The sequence below is a fragment of the Ailuropoda melanoleuca genome, chromosome 4 (genome assembly GCF_002007445.2).
Source record: "Ailuropoda melanoleuca isolate Jingjing chromosome 4, ASM200744v2, whole genome shotgun sequence".
In the NCBI taxonomy this organism is placed as follows: Eukaryota; Metazoa; Chordata; class Mammalia; order Carnivora; family Ursidae; genus Ailuropoda; species Ailuropoda melanoleuca.
The window spans coordinates 49388024-49409044 of record NC_048221.1 but is presented as its reverse complement, the minus strand read 5'-3'; the positions used below and the strand labels follow the sequence as shown (position 1 = coordinate 49409044).

Below are 21021 nucleotides of genomic sequence, written 5' to 3'. Positions count from 1 at the left end.
CTTGTATGACAGAAACACTTTTCCCTTTCTGAAGCCATTTTTAACTATGATTTTGGGAAAAGATGCAACTGTCTTAACTGTATTTGTCAAGCAACATCCACGGCCAGGTATAAATTAAAACATAAAGAGTAGTTTCATAATAAAGGTTAGAAAATTTTCTATGGAAAAGCAGTGAGGATACCTTGAGTTGCTGACCATAACCAGTGGAATTTGGAAACAAAAAGACAAACTACTGAAGTAGTAAAAAGTCAAAAGTACATTAAGAGAGTGGGGCGCCTGGCTCACTCAGTAGAGCATGTGATTCTTGATCTCAGGGCTGTAAGGTTGAGCCCCAAGTTGGGTGTAGAGATTACTTAAAAATAAAATCTTTGAGGGGTGCCTGGGTGGCTCAGTCCGTTAAACATCCGACTTTTGATTTCGGCAAAGGTCATGATCTCAGGGTTGTGAGACTGAGCCCTGCATTGGGCTCCACACTCAGTGTGGAAGCTGCGTAACATTCTCTCCCTCTCCCCCAACTACCCCTTTCTCACTCTCTCTCTCTCTAAAAAAAGAAAAGAGTGTACTAAGAAATTTGAAGGTATGGCGCAAAGGGGGAAAAAAGTATACTCTGTACAATTTTACATTAGTGGTTTTATATTAAACTATTGAAAGAAGGAAACCAGAGCATTTTATGTGGGAGGGAAGAAAGAAGTTAAAGGCCCAGGTTAATAAAGAATTTCGCAGAAAGACTACAAAAAAGTCATGATTGATTTGTTGATTCATCTTAAGACAAATAAGACAGGAGAAAAATCAATTACTTATATTAGAAAAATTTAATGAAATGAAAATTATGTGATACTAAGTCAATCCAGAGAATGAGTGCAAATTTTAAATGACAGACCATATAGATGCTTAAATATTTTGATACATAAAGCAAATTAATGTGGATAAAAAAACCAATTGTGAACAGTGAATCAGGCCAAGATTTTTAAGAACACATAAAGATAATATTACTCTTTTGTGTTATTTTAGAATACTAGAAACAGCTATAAACTAAGCAGTCCTCTCTGGCACCTACACTTTGAAAGAGTTGGATCTCATCAAGATCTAGGACTCTCCAAACCTGGGTGAAGACAAGACACCGGTTCCTATACAACTGGAGGTGACATATTGCTAGACTTGGGACTGAAATGAAAAAGACAAATTTTCCTATTGTTTCTTCACAGCTCACAAAGAGAAGTGATGAATATAACTCTTTGGGCCCATCTGACACATGAAGTATTTCCTTTCCCTAACAATATATCCAAACAGGTTTAGGCAGTACATTGTCCAAGCCTCTGAGAAACTGAAATAAAATCTACAAATAATAGGAGAGAATACTTATCAAATAAGCTCAAAAAAATAGTTAAATATTGACGATTGTTAGTTACAACTATTCACGATTGTTGGTTACAACTATTCCTCTACCTTTAGTATCACTCTATAAACTTGAATTAAAAAAAAAAAAAACAAACAAAAACCAAATATCCCAGAAGCTGCCTGGCTTGATAATCAGAACAGAGTCTGATAATGGTGTTACTTCCCCTTAACCAATACAGGAATCTCAATCATGTGTTACATTTTCAGTAAAGGATAAAAAAAGTTATTCAACACCATTAAAAAGCCTTTGTCATAGACATTACTATTCTATGCCCATAAAAAAAAAAGTAGGCTTCTAGAAGAAAGACAACTTATAAACTTAAGCTGATAGTTATTTTTCTGAGAATCATTTTTAAAAGATATACTAAAAGGAAAAAATGGGAAAATTATTACGGATAATACTTCCTTAATGAGTGAATAAATGATTAGCACATTCCTTACTGAAATCTCAACCTAGCTAATTTGGAGACTTAATATAAGAAATATTAACTACTTAGTTATGAATTTCTCTTTCATGAATTCCTCCATCTTCCTTTTGTTTAGTTTTACAAGACTTCTCTCTTCTGATGAAGGCAATTATTATAGATTAGCATGGCCATCTTCTAAAAAATGCTTTCACATTAGGTGATGGGCATTAAGAAGCGTACTTGATGTAATGAACACTGGATGTTATATGCAACTGAAAAATCACTAAATTCTACCTTTGAAACTAGTATCTGTGAAGTAACTTGAACTTAAATAAAATCTTGAAAATAAATAAATACATAAATAAAGCTTTCAAATTATTAGGCTTAATACAAAAAATGTTAACAAACTCAAATTTCTCATATAACCCTGAAAATCATTCCTTCCCTAAATAACACTCTGCAAAATGTAGCTATTAAAATATTAACTGAAGACTTAACAGATCATCTATATGCAATATTTTATTACAATAACTCTAGTTTTATAAGCCAAGACAACAGACTCTTAGTACAGTTTACCAAGCTTCGGAGCACAGAATTTATTAACCTATCGCATAGTTTGGAGAGGTGTCCTAGAATGAGAAGTTAACTCTGTCTCTAGGTGGAACAATTTCAAGATATCTTTCACTTGTTAAATTTTCTGTATCTTTCTACCATAATATAAACTCTATGAGGAGACGATTTTTGTGTTTTATACTCTGCTATAGTTCCAACGTTCAGAATGGTGCCTGGCACACAGAAAGTGATTGAGAATGTTCGCTGAATGAATTATGATCACCATTATCTCAACATATGATTTTAGCATTCTTACAATATAAAAATTAAAACAAATGCAAAGGATTTATTTGACTCAGTCACCTTTTTATAGACCTCCAAATATGAAGTCCCCCAAAATTATCTGCCAGTAGCTCTGAAGACCTAGAAAAAGTTGAGACACAGATTAGTACAGAAAGAAATAACAATGATGGACACAAAGAATAGAATTATACAGAATATTTTCTTTTTTGGGAGAAAGACAGAGGGAGAGTGAGCAAACATGCATGTGCATGAGTGGGGGGTAGAGGGGGTGGGGGTGGGGCAGAGGGAGAGAGACAATCTTTAGCAGGTTCCATGCTCAGCCTGGAACCCCATGCAATGTGGGGCTCGATCTCATGACCCTGAGATCATGACCTAAATCGAAATCAAGAGTCAGGTGCTTAGTGCTACCCAGGCACCCCGAATTACACAGAATATCTTACACAGTAACTTATTTCATTTCTACACATCGCCTTGTCAACCATCCTATGTTTCATTTAGTACTTTATTTCTGTCCTTTAACCATGATATCCTATTTTCCTATAAAGCCAGAACCTAAATAAAGAATGGAAAAGGAAATAATCTTTATTAGACTCAAGAAGTGGAAAATATTATGTCACTGGGTAATACTCTTTTCTTCAAATGAGAATTCTCTCCCATTTCCCAAGGGATTTCTTCTTATCTCTCCTAGGAGGTGCTTCTCTACTGACCCACTCCCAAATGGAGAAGCTTTTCTTTAACCAAATATCAAGTTTACTCTCCAGTCAGACAAGGACCTACCATCACTTATTAAAGCATAAATTAATATTACTTTTTCCCTTCCCCCACCTTCATCCCACTTATCCTCTTGTCCTACTAAAAAAAAAAAAAAAAGACTGACAAATGGGAGTCAATTCTACTTGCGGTCAACTCCATAATGGAACGTGTGGAAAAACAAAGCCTTAAGTAACTTTCTACCCTCCAAAAAGTAAAGGAAAATAGGTGATTTTGGGGGGGAAAAAAGTAAAATTTAACATCAGCCAGAACAAGGAATTAATAACTAAATATTAATGTATCATATATGTGAAAAGGGCTGTTTTGGGGATTCTAGTTACCAAGCAATAGAGAGGAAATATAGTTTTACGTCAATATTTTGTGGATTTCTAAATTTACAAAAATTGGAAAATAAACTTTTTTAAAAAAAGATTTTATTTATTTGAGAGAGAGAAAGAGCACGAACAGATGGAGGGGCATAGAGAAAGAAGGAGAGAGAAGCAGGCTCCTTACTGAGCATGGAGCCCGACACGGGGCTCAATCCCAGGACCCTGAGATCATAACCGGAGCCAAAGTCAGATGCTTAACCGACTGAGCCACCCAGGCAACCCTAAACTATTTTTCAGAAACAATTTAAAAAAAAGCACACTCAGAATTATTATAAAAATAAAAGGTATGAAGGTAACAATAAAAGGAAGAAAAAAACAAACCAAGGAAGAAGTAGATTCCCTTAACAACAAATAAGAAAGAAGGTAAGAAATGAAAGAAAAAGAGAACTAAATATATGAATGTTCAGTAGGGGTAAAATGAATACATCAGAATTTCAATTCAAATTCATATCAATTTGTTTTTCCAGAACAATTCATCAGAATCCACAAAACACTAGTAAGTTCTTGGATTCAGAAGCAGAACCAGCCAGTCTCCCAGTACTGAGTACTCTTTTGAGAAATCACCGTTTACGCACACATATAGTTTCTGGAGAAAAGGCTGTTAAACAGAACATGACAAAAATGTTTTATAATTACCCATCTTTTTAATTGGGTTCAGAAATGGTCAACAGTGTCTGTGTGTGTCATTCTGACAGTCTCTCCTCTATATGACTTGCTGAAAGCACAAGACCCATGTGACCTATTTGGTCACTCTCAAAGCAGACAGACAAAAAGTGTTTTAAGAACAATTCCAACAGAGATTTCAGAAAAAGAAATTGCATCAGCCAGGTGAGCCGGAAGCAGCTGGGAGACAAGAATCCAATAAACAGCCAATCCAATGAAAGAAATTCAGAACAAGTCTGCTTCAGTAATCCTGTGAAGAGGACTGGCAGGAAGAGGAGTGCCGCTTTAGAAAGAGAACAGGCCTCATATGCTTCAGACAGTCTTTGTACTGAGGCTGTGGACCTTGGCCATTCTCCCAGAAATGATGCAATCCTGATGAACAAGATCTGCTGCCAGAGAAACAATTGTTAACAGCCTATCCAGACAGCAACTCAGCCAAGGCGCAGTCTCTGATCAATTCTTTCCACAAAACCCAGAAAGCCAAATCTCTTCCTCAATTTTGGCTTCTGACAAAACATGTAAGTGAATACACATTTAAATTTATACGAACAAGCCATCTTCCCAAAATGTCCCTTTTAATTGTTCGGTTTATCAATACCATCATCCATAACTAAATCTGAAATAAAACACTGAGAACATTTCTACTTTTATGAATATAGTGCTTCAAGCATATTAACAAGGAAGTAAAAGCAAGGTATTAACAACAAGGTTGAAATTTTACACTTATTTTCCTCACTCTCATTAGAAAACGTTTTGAAAAGTAGTAGTGGCTTCCCTATGTATGAAAATCACTCTGGAATCTAGGACCCAATTATGAGATTTCGAAGTAAGGACAAACATGCACATTCACTAATTCAGGGCCAGGAGTATATTTTATAGTTATTTTTGAAGTTATGTGACTGAGTATGTTAAAGATAGGCATGTATTAGAGAAAGAAAGAAAAACTCTTCTTGTTTAGGCTGACATAAACAGTAGGTTGAATAGTATCACAATTTGCAACGCTTAGTTTTCTCAAGGGCAACAATATTACTTCAGATCTTTTAAGAGGGTTAAGGATTATTTTCTTCCTATTAGCAACAACTTACCATTTTGGAACCTAAATTAAAAAATATCCTCGGGGCGCCTGGGTGGCACAGCGGTTAAGCGTCTGCCTTCGGCTCAGGGCGTGATCCCGGCGTTATGGGATCGGGCCCCACATCAGGCTCCTCTGCTATGAGCCTGCTTCTTCCTCTCCCACTCCCCCTGCTTGTGTTCCCTCTCTTGCTGGCTGTCTCTGTCTCTGTCGAATAAATAAATAAAATCTTTAAAAAAAAATATCCTCAATTTAAAAATCCTCCCTAGATTCCTAATCTCCCTAGGTCTGGTTTTAGTATTAAATTGTATATATGGTACTGCTATAAAATTATTAGGACTTTACCCCCTGATTTACTAAATAAAAGACCCTGCATACAACTCTTAGTTCTCTAAATCCCAACTAGCCATAAACTATAATCAACCAAATTTCTTCCTTTCAAAAGCAGAAACTCTTAAACTGGGATTCACTAAAAACACAAGCATCTAAGATGTCTCCTGAAATCAATATATTCAGCCCAATCTAATATCCCTATTTTTAAACTATTAAATAATGAAAATGAACAGATGGAAAGAATAAAGCAATAAACGATCTACAGTAGGCTAGTAAGTGAATAAATTTAAGTCAGTTAAGAAGAGAAAAAAAATTTCAGAAAAGTTTTCAATAGGGTTAAGATAAAATAGCCATTAATTAAGATTCAATTTCTGAACCTACTGATTATTCAAAATTTTGTTACACATGTAAGTTGAATTTATTCTTAAATACTTTTTAAAAAAATATTTATTTGAAAGAGAGAGCGCGAACGTGCTCATGGGAGCAGGGGGAGGGGGAGAGAGAGAGGGGGGGCAGGGAATCTTAAGCAGACTCCCCGATGAACGCGGAGCCAACTTGGGGCTTGATTTCATGACCCTTGAGATCATGACCTGAGCCAAAACCAAGAGTCGGTTGCTCAAGTGAATGAGCCAGCCAGGCGCCCCTATTCTTAAATACCTCTATACTTCAATTTCTTCTTTTGAACAACTTTACAAAAGAGTAAAAAGGAGAGATAAGGAAAGACTATAAGAAAGTTTTTTTTTAACATGATTATTACCCTCAATTTTTAAATCACAGAGCAGTGCAAAATGCAATAAATAAATAAATGAATGCATTTTATCTACAGGACCAACTTGTCTAAGAATTAATGTGGCAACTGCCTTTTATACGTTTATCTTTCCTCTTCAACCCAAACTTAAGTATCAAGGAAAAACACAGCCACTGTACTGTAACATACCACTTTTGGCCTTGAGAAAGAAAAAGTATGTTAGGAAAAAGTAATAGTAAGAGGTAGGAAATCTGAGTTCTAGCCTATAACTTAAATATTTGGTGATCTTAGAAAAATCACTTTTTATATACAATCTTTAATTCCTCAAAGTAAAATCTCAATGGGCTTCATTTTGCTCCAGATATCCGTGCATCCTGGCATTGGCTTAGGCAATTCATGCAATGTCTCAAAGTCTCAGTTTTCTCATCGATACAAAGAGACAGAATGATACCCGTCCTGCTCACTCACAGGCGCATATGAACTAGTGTTTGTCGAAAATAGGGTTTAAGTAATTCTCTGCAACCTTTAAATATATGTGAAGAGAAGCTGCTACCTAATAACCTAAATGTGGCTAACAATGATTTTTACTATTTTCCGACAGTGTGTATTTCAATTTTGCTACTGTAACTAAGGTGAGAAGAGGAAATGCCGGGGAAACGGAAAAAAAAACAAACAAACAAACAACAAACCAGTGTAGCAGAGGTAAGTGATAAGCATTAGAAGAATTACTGGAAAATTGGAGATGAACTCTAAGAAAAGAGAAAGTGTTCAGAGATCTGGTAAAAAGTTTATATAACTGGATGGTATAAACTGTAAGTTAGGTTTATAATCTGAAGCTAAGTTAATGTAGGCAAAGAATCTAAAAGAAGTCCAGGGCTGAAGATAAAGAAGAAAAGAGAAAAACTGGAAGTAAACAATGCAGACTAAAGAAATTCAGACTAAGGTAATTTAGAGTCAAGATACTAAGTTTTCTTTTTCTCTCACCTCTTCTGCAACACTTGTTTACCCTTGGCTCCTTTGCCTAAATTTATACTCCCTTTAGGGGCTATTAGGCTTGGCACAATAAACAGATGGCTATAAAAGCTCTAAGTTTACTAGAATAGGAGGTAATTAAAACCTGGTTTTTAAAATATCCTATTTTAATCTACAGAAGAACTTCTATCCCCATGAAAAATTTCATTAATGGCAGTACTGCAGATGCCACAATATACTTAGTTGTTCTTGGAGGGGAGGAGGAGTTAGGATAAAAGTACACATCATAAATAATGAAGCTAAATACTAAGATTTTAAATTATTTTAGGTTGACACTGAAAAAAATATATATTTTTAAAGATTTTATTTATTCATTTGACATAGATAGAGACAGCCGGCGAGAGAGGGAACACAAGCAGGGGGAGTGGGAGAGAAGACGCAGGCTCATAGCGGAGGAGCCTGATGTGGGGCTTGATCCCATAACGCTGGGATCACGCCCTAAGCCGAAGGCAGACGCTTAACTGCTGTGCCACCCAGGCGCCCCTGGAAAAAAAATTTTTAAGTACACCTGATTTAACAGTGATAAACAGGTATTTACTGCTAAACTAACCAAAGATGCAGAGACTCTCTCTGTCCTTAAGAAGAATCAGGAAAACTTTAGGCTTCTAAGTATTAAATAAAGATGATACCCTCAACAAACTTTCAAGGGCTCTGTAAAGAGATATTCTCAAGACTTTCTGAAGGTTCTGCCTGTCTTACTGTGTTAGGAGCCTCAGAGCATGCTTTAGAGTCATGCACCCCACCAAAAAGGAAAAGAACATCGCACCCCTTTATGTTTGCGTCCTCTCTATCCAGACCCTTTTCGTTTTCAAACCCTGAAATGGGAAGCACACTTCCTTACTCCAGATGAAGTGTGTTGTGCACATTTACGAGGCATTGATATGTTATACTTTCAGTAGTTTGAGCAAAATTTCTCCATTTTACCGATGAAGAAACATTGTTACAAAAATAATTACTTGTAAGAAGTCACATACAAATTGGTGCCTTCAAAAGAAAGAAAATTAAGATTTTAATGTACAGCTTCTATTTATTAAAGTAATTACTATTTAGATAGTGACATCTGAATTAAAACAAACTTTTAAAACTTAAAGCATCAATTATTGCTGGTGCTATGCTAGACACACAAGTCCAGATTAAAATTCCTGGCTCTCTTGGGATTTATATTATCTAGATTTGCCATTTTTTTCTTCATTCATTCATTCAACAAACATGAAGTGAGTAACTACTATATATAAAAACTATGTTAAGTGCTATTTTAAGATGTTTCTCTTATCCAAAGCAGGAGAGGGTAGGAAATTTGCAAACTCTTTAGGTTTGCCTATGTGCCAAGTACTGCATTTTCACAACCATGAAGAGAAAAAAAAATCCTCAAGTGTGCCTCTACAATTAATGAGTCATTCTGAAGAGAAAACACTCTCCTCTCAAAAAAAGAAAACCCTAGACCACTCCATAGTTTAACAGTGACACAGAGGAGTCTCTTATAGGAAGATTTTCATAAATCTCTTGAAATGTTTAGACAAGACTTATCACTGACTGGTCTTATGGAAAATTCTATTAAGAATGAAGGACAACAGGCAGCAAGAACCCTCAAAACAGACAAACAGAACCTGACCATACATGTGTCGGGATTACCAGGCAGACCAGGTGGCTAAGTATATAACAGTGAAGGAATTTAAAGCTTAACATTTCCGATACGCACAATAGAGTTCCCCTCCCCACCAACAGCTGTATGTGTATCCTTAACATATTAGAGATAATAAATGCTTGTAAAAATAGGCAAACTTTATGAAAGCATAAAAAGTAGAAGTGAAATTCTCACATAATTCCACTTCCCAAAAACACCCCAAAAATAAAAGTGTTAACTCTACAGTTCTATAATCTGCATTGTTCATTTAGCAGGTTTTGGACATCTTTCTACATGCTATGTACAAATGTACTTCCTATTAAATGATGGCACAGTATCTATCTTATGGCTCTACTATAATTTAAGTCAATCCTGTGCAGGTGGATGTTTAGATTGTTGCTAATTTTCCATAATATATACAGCTGAGCAGGCACATACATATGCCTTTAACATACACAAACATTTTCTTAGAATACATTCCCAGATGTGGAACTACTAAAATGTCATGAGCATGTATCAGAGATGTCAAATCACCCTACACAAAGTTATAACCATTTTACACAGTCCCACATAGTGTGTGAAGGCTGGCTACATTTTCCCAAAAGGTTTAAAATAATTTCAATTCTAACTCTGTTCATAGAGTCTTCTATTTAGAAGACTACATGCTAAAAGAAAACCCTAAAATGAAAGTCAACTGCAAATTCTCAACAATTCTGATACACTTTTATGACTACTGATTGGATGTACTATTGTTCTGTGAAATTCTTAATATACTAAAAGATCTCATTTGCTTTTTCACTAAATTTGGGCTGGGACCTTCAAAATAAAACATAGATAAAGCACTATTTCAGAACCAAAGTATTTTATGGTTGTCCCATGAAATAATTTTTAACTCTTTTAACAGAATGCACCAAGATCTAAATTTCTTCTTTCAGTAACAAAAAATAAAATGTGCTAACCACCTGTAACCTAGCTAGCATTTATAGAGTTCTGATGGACAAAATTAATCTAGAAGATTTGAGCTCTTCGGTTTCAAAGAAGCTATCAAAACTCTGTTCTGGGGTGCCTGGCTGGCTCAGCTGGAGGAGCATGTGACCCTTGATCTCAAGGTTGTGAGTTCAAGCCCCACACTGGGTGTAGATTACCTAAATAAACTTAAAAACAAAACCAAAAAACTATTCTAGCAGTTCTGCCTCAAAGTATAAAATAGGAAGCCCTTCATTTTTAATGACACTTGGAAAGAGAAAAAACTTTAAAACTGTAAGAGGCTTGTCGATACTGATTTACTAAAAGATAAAGCCAAAGCACTCACTAAATTTTTACAGTGCCTATGAATTCAAAACATCCATATGGTCCAAATCTAAGCACTACACAAATGAGGCAAATAAACAAATAACCCCTCTCCTTTTTACCGTGCTTGCTCTAGCACCTGACTAAGAGCCTGGATGCGGAGCTATTCTTTTTCCACTGAAACATTTTACAGACTGTATTTTATCCATTCATTAACCAACATTACTCACCTCTTTATGATTTCAAGGCTGCAATATAGCAATGAACTGATCTCACTACCTCTGGGCTCTCAACCCTCCAATTTACTCTTCATTCTTTCATGACTTTAACCCTTTTAGAGCATAACTTTAATCATTATCATTCCATTATTAGGTATCTACAATGGCTCCCTAATACCTAATGGGTTAGTTCAAACTCCTCTGCCTGAATGGAATTAAGACCTTCTTTGTTCATTACTTGTTAATCTATTTCTTCTCCTTTGAAATTTTGTTCAGACTACTTATCCTGATGTTATTTTTTGTATCCTTAAAAAAACACTTTATTATGAAAAACTTCAAACAAATACAAAACCAAAGAAAACCCTGTAATGAACTCATAAATACCTTACCTAGCTTTAAACAGTCAAACTGAGAGCTAACCTTACTTTATCTGTAGCCTCTCATCTTCTACAGAATTATTTTAAAGCAAATCTCAGAAATATCAGTTATACATATCATATCTGCTGAGTGGAGTTGCCCCTCGTTCACCATAAAAATGGGTGAAAGGGGCGCGCCTGGGTGGCTCAGTCATTAAGCTTCTGCCTTCAGCTCAGGGCGTGATCCCGCCGTTCTGGGATCGGGCTCCTCAGCTGGGAGCCTGCTTCTTCCTCTCCCACTCCCCCTGCTTGTGTTCCCTCTCTCGCTGGCTCTCTCTCTCTCTCTCTGTCAAATAAATAAATAAAATGTTAAAAAAAAAAAAAAGGTGAAAGGTGTCTGCCTATAATGGTAGGTGGTTGTGACAGAGAAAGACATCTTTTTTTGGCAAAAGTTAAGATAGATAAAGAGCTTAATATAACTCATCAATTGACAGATTTGCTGAGTAATGTTTAAGTTTTACATTACACTTATGGCTATTAAAAATGTCTTAAATTTTTTCTAAAGAAAAAAACACTGTAAGCAATTATTTTTTAATGAATTTGTTGATAAAATTTCTTGATTCTTGGGAATGCAAATTTCTCCTTATAGCAAAGCTAAGTGCCAAGTATATACATGACCCACAGCTGTAACACAGCATTCCTACAGATTCTACAAGCCAATAAACAAAAATGGATAAAACATAGAAGAAACGCCCCCAAATTTGTGAAATGTGATATTCTGTAAACCTGTGTATTGAAGATAAGGACTGATTACACTACACAAGCAATGGTTCATATCTGAGGTAGTGACCAACTGTTCTTATTTTTAGCAAGCAGTTTCTTAGAGTACTAGGAAAGGCTTAGTGATGATACTCAGGATACTCGACTGAGGAGCACTCTCCAGGCAAAAAATAATTCTGTAGTAATGGTGTTGCAGAACAAGAACATTTGGGATGCATATGGATGACTGCTATCTGAACCACAAAGCAAATGTAAAGGTCCAGTTAGTGGAAAATAAGTCCAAATCACTGTCAATGCAAATATATATCACTACACATTCTATTCCCAAACTACTCACTATAAGCTATATCTATGGCGATAAAATTTAACTTAAAATAATTTGTAATTTAAAAAGTGACAGTGATGGAAGTGGAAGTGATGGAAGATTAACTCAAAGAAACACTGATATATACTGCTTTGCCTAAGCAAAAAAACAAGCCTGCATTTACTCATACAGTAGGTTACTGTGTAAAATGAAATCTTTGAAATGATGAGTACATTATTTCCCTAGAATCCCAAGAGAATGAACATCTCTGGACGAAACAGCCAGTGGTTTGTTGTGACACAGGAACTTAAAAGTTCCCATCATGCATAACAAAAATATTGAACTTATGGATTGTAAACATTTTCTCTAGAAATCTTAATATGAAAAATGATTTTATTTTATTTTTTAAAAGATTTTATTTATTTATTTGACAGAGATAAAGACAGCTAGCGAGAGAGGGAACACAAGCAGGGGGAGTGGGAGAGGAAGAAGCAGGCTCAGAGCGGAGGAGCCTGATGTGGGGCTAGATTCCCATAACGCTGGGATCACGCCCTGAGCCGAAGGCAGACACTTAACCGCTGTGCCACCCAGGTGCCCCTGAAAAATGATTTTAAAACCTTGACACAGATGCCCATCTTTGATCCAATTTCAGTAAACTTATTTCAGCTGTATTTAGGCCAAAATTCTCATTTGTTAATTAATTCTTATAATAAATTAGCCCCAGGACACTGAAAAAATAGTACTTTTTAGTTAATGAATACAACTGGCACAGTAAGCAGCTCCAAATTCTTATGCAAAATATAATCACCATATACCATGCTAAGTTTTACCAGTCATTTTATTGTCTCCTTTAATCACCTCCATTGCCTTTCCTGTCATATCATAGTTCGACCCTAAGCAAAGCCAGAATTCTAGCACTGAATAAGTAGAGTAAAACACAAAGTTATCTTAGGTTCACAAGCTATTTTCCCTTTCTGTTAAAACGTCTATTTTATAAACTTATTTTTTTCCGAAGTGAAATATTTCTAAATGCTGAACATTACTTTTGAATATTGTATTTCCTTTTCCAGTACTTGGTAACCAGTATAAAAACTAAGACTTTTTAAAAAATCCTAATCCCCAGATTTTGACAAATTTCTTGTAGACCACCACTGGTAACTTTAGGTTAGTGGATCTCAATCTTTTTGGAAAAAAGGATAGTTTTTCTAAAGTGTAAAGATTTGGGGGGAGGATGGGAGAAATAGGTGAAAGGGGTTAGAAGTTAGAAATTTCCAGTTACAGTAGATCTTAAAAGTTCTCAGTACAAGAAAAAAAATTTTTTTTTTTTTGGTAACTGTGTAAAGTGACAGATGTTGACTAGACTTACTGTGGTGATCATTTTGCAATGTATGCAAATAATAAATTATGTTGCATACCTGAAACTAATATAATGTTATATGTCAAATATATCTCAAATGACGCCATCAGAGTGGGCCCTAACCCAATACGACTGAAGCTTGTAAGAAGAAATTTGGACAAAGACCACCAGGGAGGTGCGTGCATAGAGAGACAACCCTGTGAAAAGGTAGTAGTAGGAGGGCAGCCACCTGCAAGCTATGGATAGAGCGCTCAGGAGAAATCAATGATGCTCAACAGCTTGATCTCGGACTTCTAGTGCTGAAATTTTTGTCTGTGGATTAAGAAAATAGAGGAAAAAAAAGGTATGAATTTGGAATGCATTAGATCTTTTGTAATTGGGGCTCTTGCCCCACAAAGTACCAATGTCAGTAACAATAATTACAGAGAACTGACAATACTTCTGCACAATACTCTTTTACTTTATGTCCTTAAAGACCACGGTCTATTTTGCTATGACAGAACTAAATAAATACCATGGTAAATGTATCAGATAAGCTTTACTAAGGGTGACAAAAAAAGGGAGACAAGGATCTTTGCCTAAGAAAATGCCCCACTTTGACCTACTGGGCCAAACCACCATGAACCCCCCCCCTTAAACATATGTCTTCACATTCATCTCTAAATTCTAAAACAAAACCAAACAAAACACCAACCAAACAAAAAACAAAACAACAACGAATCATGGCTCTTCAACAAATTCAGGACTTAAGAATCCACTAAGATTCAAGATTGTGTTTTAACTCTTCCTCCATCTGTATATAAAAGCAGGATGGAAACCCAGTTGGGTCCAGTATCGATATTCAAAAACTGACCCCTGGGGGGGGCGCCTGGGTGGCTCAGGTCATGGTCTCAGGGTTGTGAGACTCAGGCCCTCGTCAGGCTATTCGCCGGGTGTGGCACCTGCTTGGGATTCTCTCAGATCTCCGTCTCCCTCTGCCCCTTCTCTTTCTCATTCTCTCAAAGAAAAAAAGGAAGAAAGAAAGAAAAAAAGAAAAAGAAAAAGAGAAGAGAAGAGAAGAGAAGAGAAGAGAAGAGAAGAGAAGAAAAGAAAGGAAAAGAAAAGAAGGTTCCTGGTATAAACTAGCTTGTCACTGTTGATCTAGCTGATTTTGAACTTAATACTTCTTAGTTACTATTTGAGCAAACATGAATTCCTACCAATCCTGCTTTGGTGACCTGTTCAAAGGAGATAATATTTGCCAAATTTCTTCTTTAAGGAGACCTATAATGAATGTTTATTTGGTTATCAGTTTATTTTAATACAAGAACATTAATTTACAAGGCAAAAAAGTCTTAAAGACACGTTTGGGTGCTGATTGTCACCATTCCTTATTCTACTGAAATACGAATTCCTTTAGAAGTCTTGTGACTTCCAGACCTGTTATTAATGCCTTCAACTGATTTCCTTTTAAAAAAGTCTCTTTGGGGTGCCTGGGTGGTTCAGTGGTCGAGTGTCTGCCTTCAGCTTGGGTCATGATCCTGGGGTCCCAGGATCGAGCCCTGCATTAGGCTCAGGGAGCCTCCTTCTCCCTCTCCCTGCGGCTCCCCTTGTTTAAATGCACGCGCGCACACACACACTCTCTCTCTGGCAAATGAATAAATAAAATCTTTCAAGAAAAAAAGTCTTCTCTTTTGGAAAAAATTATTGAGTTTACCAAGCACAACTGAGTATGCATCTATGCCAAGTTGATAAAGTAAAACTAAGGTTTTAATCTCTAGTAGCAAAATTAGGAATTCACAGATTATTTCTTTATAAGAAAACCAGCATATTCACAGGTGGGCTTTGTGGTGGTCTGCTGTTTGGCCTAGTAGAACAAAGGGGGGGAACCTTTTCAGACTGAAGAAGAACGAAGTCTCCTTTCTCTCTCTGGAACCAAATGGTAGGGTATCTGTAGTTCTTAATCTTTTCTTTTGAAGACAGACCACTGATTTCTGTGAAAATCTGATTAAGACTATGAACCTTTTCCTTAGAAAAACAAACAAAACTTTAGGTCAAAATTCTAGGGATTCACAGGTCTCTGCTATATACCCTTTCTTGAACTGCAGCCAGTTTGATAAAGCAAGCCTATAACAGACTGAATGGCAAGGTATGGGTGACTGAAAGAGGTCTATTAACTTTTTTTTAGTATCAAGGAAGGCAGAATTTATAATCACTGTCATAAGGGATAATCGCAATTAAAACTCATCCATTTCCTTTCTCCATTCAGATCCAGGAGACCCATCCATTTCTGGCAGAGGATCCTAAAGAAAAAAAGGTCAGAACTACAGAAAAGTAGCAATACCCAAAGTCCAGAGGAGAAGAAAGGGCAGATTATACTAGTGGAGATAGAAGACTCCTTAAGTAAAATAGGTAATATAGTATACTGAAAAGATCCTGGAATCATGAGGACTTGACTCATCCTGTTACTAGTTGTGTCACTACTCTGATTCAACTTGTTAATTGTAAATGACTCCACTGTACTATTTTGAGAATTAAGTGAGATAGCATTCGTAAGAGAACCTAGCAAGATAACCTGGCACATTGTAGGCACCCACTTTTGGTATTCAGGGTTACACTATTAAAGAAGTAAACAGGAGCCATTTTGTGGCTTCCAAGGCAGCAGTATAAAGTGGTAGAGGGAAAGCCACAGTTTAAGTCTTACTAGTAACTTGCCAAGACCACCAACATTAAGATTTGCTAATAGTCACTGAGTAAACTGCACCCTTAGTCAAAGTATCCCAACAGTTTTCTTAGAGAAATCTTGACTGTGTGTGTGTGGGGTTGTTTTTTTTTTTTTTTAAAGTAGGCTCCAGCCCAGTGTGGAGCCCAACACGGGGCATGAACTCACCATCCTGAGATCAAGACCTAAGCGGAGATAAGAGACGGAGGCTTAACAAACTGAGCCACCCACCTGCCCAAAGAAATCTTGACTGTTTGACATTAACCTAATTTACACAAGGTATCTTTTCAGAAACTCAACCATTTCATAGAATGAAATCTATTGTATACTGAATATACTGTTAATTTACCCAACTGTTTCCTCAATCTTCCTGTTGGGAATGATTTCCAGAATCTGTAGACTTCTTTAAAACATTATTATATCCTTTTAGTACAAAGTCATTATGTATCTACGTAGCTATTCTATTCTTTTATTGACTGGAAATATCATGTGATAGTCACAAGAGGAATGGGGCTCAGAGGTCTAGTAATACTAACTGGGGAGAGATGAAAAACACCTGAGTGTGTTTACTAAGTCTGCTTTACCAAGACTCACAACCCCAAGTCTATAGATACTTTTATTTTGAACTTTAAAAGATTTTGTGAAAAATTTCAAACAAGTATAAAAATAAAGTTTTATAAATAACGTCATTTATTCATCATTGTTTCAATGATTACCAACTCTTAATCTTGTTTCTCCTCCATTCTAAAGCAAACACCAGCAATGTACCATTTCATCTATATTTCAGCATGTATCTCTGAAAGGTAGATTCTTTTAAAAAAGAAAATGTGTGCATTTTAGCTCCTGTTTTGTTTTGATGGGGGGAGGGGAAGAAAATAACTTCAGCCCACCATTTTGTCCTTTCCTAGAACTCCCATTCCTCTATCTTAAAATATTGTCAGCCAATGTGAATTCATTTTGGCACTCCTCAATCACTCTAATTCTGAAATATTTAAAAAAACTTTTTTCAAAAAATTGAAGAGAAAGGAACATTTTCAAACTCATTTTGTGAGGCCAGCATTACCCTGATACCAAAGCCAGGCAAGAACACCACAAGCCAATATCCCTGATGAACACAGATGCAAAAATCCTCAACAGAATATTCATAAACTGAATTCAATAGTACATTAAAAGGACTATACACAAGATTTATTTCTGGGATACAAGGATGGTTCAACTACCCAAATCAATAAATGTGATACACCACATCAACAAAGTGAAGAATAAAAATAATATGATCATTTCTATAGATGCATTTGACAAAATTTAGTATCTTTTCATGATAAAAAGAACTCTCAACAAATTAGGTACAGATGAAATGTGCCTCAACATAATGAAGGCCATATAGTACAAGCCTGCAGCTAATATCACTGTCAATGGTGAAAAGCTGGAAGCTTTTCCTTTCCTTTAATATCAGGAACAAGACAAAGATGCCCATGCTTGTCACTTTATTCAAATAGCACTGGGAAGTCCTAACCAGAGCAAATAAACAAGAGAAAGAAATAAAAGGCATCCAAGTCAGAAAAGAAGTAAAATTGTCTGTTTGCAGATGACATGGTACCCTATCTAAAAAACCCTGAAGATTCCACCAAAACGCTGTTAACAAATAAACAGCTGTAAGCATATAAACAATAAACAAGCTACAGGATACAAAATCAATACAAAAATCAGTTGTTCTATACACTAACAAACTACAGGAAATAGAAATTAGGAAAACAATCCCAATTACAATAGCATTAAAAAGAATGAAGTATTTAGCAATAAATTTAGCCACAGAAGTAAAAGAGCTGTATAACAGAAACTATAAAACATTGATGAAAGAAATTGAAGACACAAATAAATGGAAAGATGGTCCATGCTCATAGATTGGAAGAATTAATACTTTTAAAATGTCCATACTATCCAAAGTGATCTACAGATTCAGTGCAATACCCTTCAAAATTCCAATGGCATTTTTCACAGTAATAGAAAAAAAAATCCTTAAATTCCTTCTATGGAATCACAAAAGACTCTAAATAGCCAAAACAGTCCTGAAAAAGAACAACAAAGCTGGAGGCAGCATAATTCTGGACTTGAAACTATATTACAAAGCTGTAGTTATCAAAAAGTACGGTACTGGCATAAAGGCAGACACATAGATCAATGGAACAGAAGAGAGCCCAGAAATAAACCCATATACATATCGTCAATTAATTTTCAACAAAGGCAATGAGAATGAATATACAATGGGGAAAGGACAGTTTCTTAAATAAATGGCACTGGGAAAACTGAAAATCCAAATGCAAAAGAATGAAACTAGACCCTTATTCTAATCCATACACAGAAATCAACTCAAAATGGATTAAACTTGAATGCAAGATCTAAAACTGTATAACTCCTAGAAGAAAACATAGAGCACAGGGTCCTTGTCGCTGATCGTGTTGATGATTTTGGGATCTGACACTAAAAACAAGGGCAACAAAACAAAAAATAAACAAGTAGGATTACATCAAACTAAAAGCTTCTGCACAGAAAAGGAAACCAACAAAATAAGAAGACAACCCATGGAATGAGAAAAAATATTTGCAAACCACATATCCAATAAGGGGTTGACAACAAAAATATGTAAGAAACTCATACAACTCCCCCCTGCCCAAAATTCTTACAACTCAAAAGCACACACACACACACACACACACAAAATCAACCAATCAACTAAACCCCATTAAAAAATGGGCAAAGGACCTGAATAGATATTCTCCCAAATAAGACATAAAAATGGCCAACAGGTCCTTGAAAAGGTGCTCAACATCACTTATCATCAAAGAAATGCAATTCAAAACCATGATGAGAGATCACCTCACACCTGTTAGGATGGCTATTATCAAATAACAAGAGAAAACAAAAGCTAGTGAGGATGCAGAAAAAAGGAACCCTTGTACACTGTTGGTGGTAATGTAAACTGGTACAGTCATTATGGAAAATAGTATTTCTTCAAGAAATTAAAAATAGAACCACTATACAATCCAGCAATCCCACGTCTGGGAATATAGCCAAAGGAAACAAAATCACTATCTTGAAGAAATACCTGTACTCCCATGTTCACAGCATTACTCACAATAGCTGGTATGGAAACAACCTAAGTGTCTGTTAAAGGATGAACGGATTAAAAATTGTGATACATATCTATTTACCTACAGTGGAATATTATTCAGCCATAAAAAAGGAAATCCTGACATTTATGATGACATGAATAAACCCAGAGCATTATGCTTCGTGAAATAAGCCAGAGAAAAAAAATACTGCATGGGATCACTTACATGTGGAATTGTTAAAAAAAAAAAAAAAAGTTGAACTCAATCAGAGAAGAATGGTGGTTGTTGGGCTGGGGTGCAGGAGAAGTGGGGAGAGATTAATAAAAGGGCACAAACTTCCAGTTATAGAGATGAATAAGGTCTGAGGATCTAATGTAGATATTAGATAACATAGTCACACAGTGACTACAGTTGATAATACTACATTGCAAAGTTGAAATCTGCTAAGAGATAATAACTTGAAGTTTCTCACCACCCCCCAAAAAAGGGGGGGTACACATGTGAGGGATGATTGTGTTAATTAACTCAATTGCTGGAATCCTTTCACAATGTATAATATATGTGTGTATATATGTATATCAAACCATGTTGTATACAGTACAATTTTATTTGTTAATTATATCTCAATAAAGATTAAACACACACACACTCGCACAATCCTAAACACCAGAATTTATGAGCAATCTGGTGGTACAGAGCTCTATCTGAAAAGGTAGATGTATCTTGAAATCCTAAAGGTAAAAAATTCCTTTAACTCTGGTCAGCATATGTGCCACTTCAAATAAAACAATGTCTACTAATGTCTGAAAAGGGCCTTGGGATCTTGAAAAGAAGCTTTGTCTCTTTAAAGCTACCTTTTCTAGTATAAATTTCTTAATGTGATATTTATATTATAAATACATTTATATTGTTAATACCAGTACATATGTCAAGGCAGAAGCCTCAAACAGATTTCAGCTGCATACCAATTATTCCTTTGCTAAACAGTTAATTCTTTTCATATAACCAATGGAATCATGAAAATTAGGTGCTCTATTTACAGCATGAAAGCATTACTTATCCCAAGGTAAAGATAAAGTTTACAGAATCGATCAAATATTACAATAACTCCCAAAATAAAAACTAACATTTATCAGATACTTATTTTATACAAACCACGGTTTTTTCAATCACTTTACATGCATCAGCTCATGAAATGCCCACAACTTTATGAGTAACGTACTACTCCTATTTAGCCAGAGTTAACTCACCAAGTTAAGAATCCTGTCCAAGGCTAAAAGAAAGAAAACAGCAAACGAGAATCTGAACCTTGGTCTATCCAATTTTAGAACCTTCACACTTTTAATCACTATTGCTTCACCATTTGACATATCCTGATTTAAAGTTTTTTTACCCTATAAGTATGTTTATAATGTGATACACATTGCTGAAATATGATAATGTTACTTCTTTTAGGTATTATAGTTCAAAAGGATAAAACAGCTTTCACATTCAACAGGTCTATGATTTTAAAAGATTTAATATTTAAGACTTATAAAATCAGGTAATTTGAATTTTAAATGACAACATTAAAGAGCAGATGATATCCTTTCTAAGATACTGTCTATTTTCAGGTCTAAGAGGGAACCATT

The 21021-nt window shown here is 35.6% G+C and overlaps 1 protein-coding gene across 18 annotated transcripts in view; it reads right to left on the bottom strand.

Moving 5' to 3' along the window:
- Positions 1–21021, bottom strand: part of SETD5 (SET domain containing 5) — a 78887-nt gene that overhangs the window by 43881 nt on the left and 13985 nt on the right. For 14 of the 18 annotated variants that reach the window (XM_034658703.1, XM_019792804.2, XM_034658700.1 and 11 more), the window contains one exon: positions 2721–2780. The exons of 1 other annotated variant lie outside the window; for it this stretch is intronic. The gene's annotated coding sequence lies outside the window, so the exon portion shown is untranslated. Of the gene's footprint in view, positions 1–2720; positions 2781–5547; positions 5567–13805; positions 13889–21021 lie in introns of those variants that run through there. 3 more of the 18 variants (XM_034658702.1, XM_019792803.2, XM_034658704.1) reach the window with 2 other exon arrangements.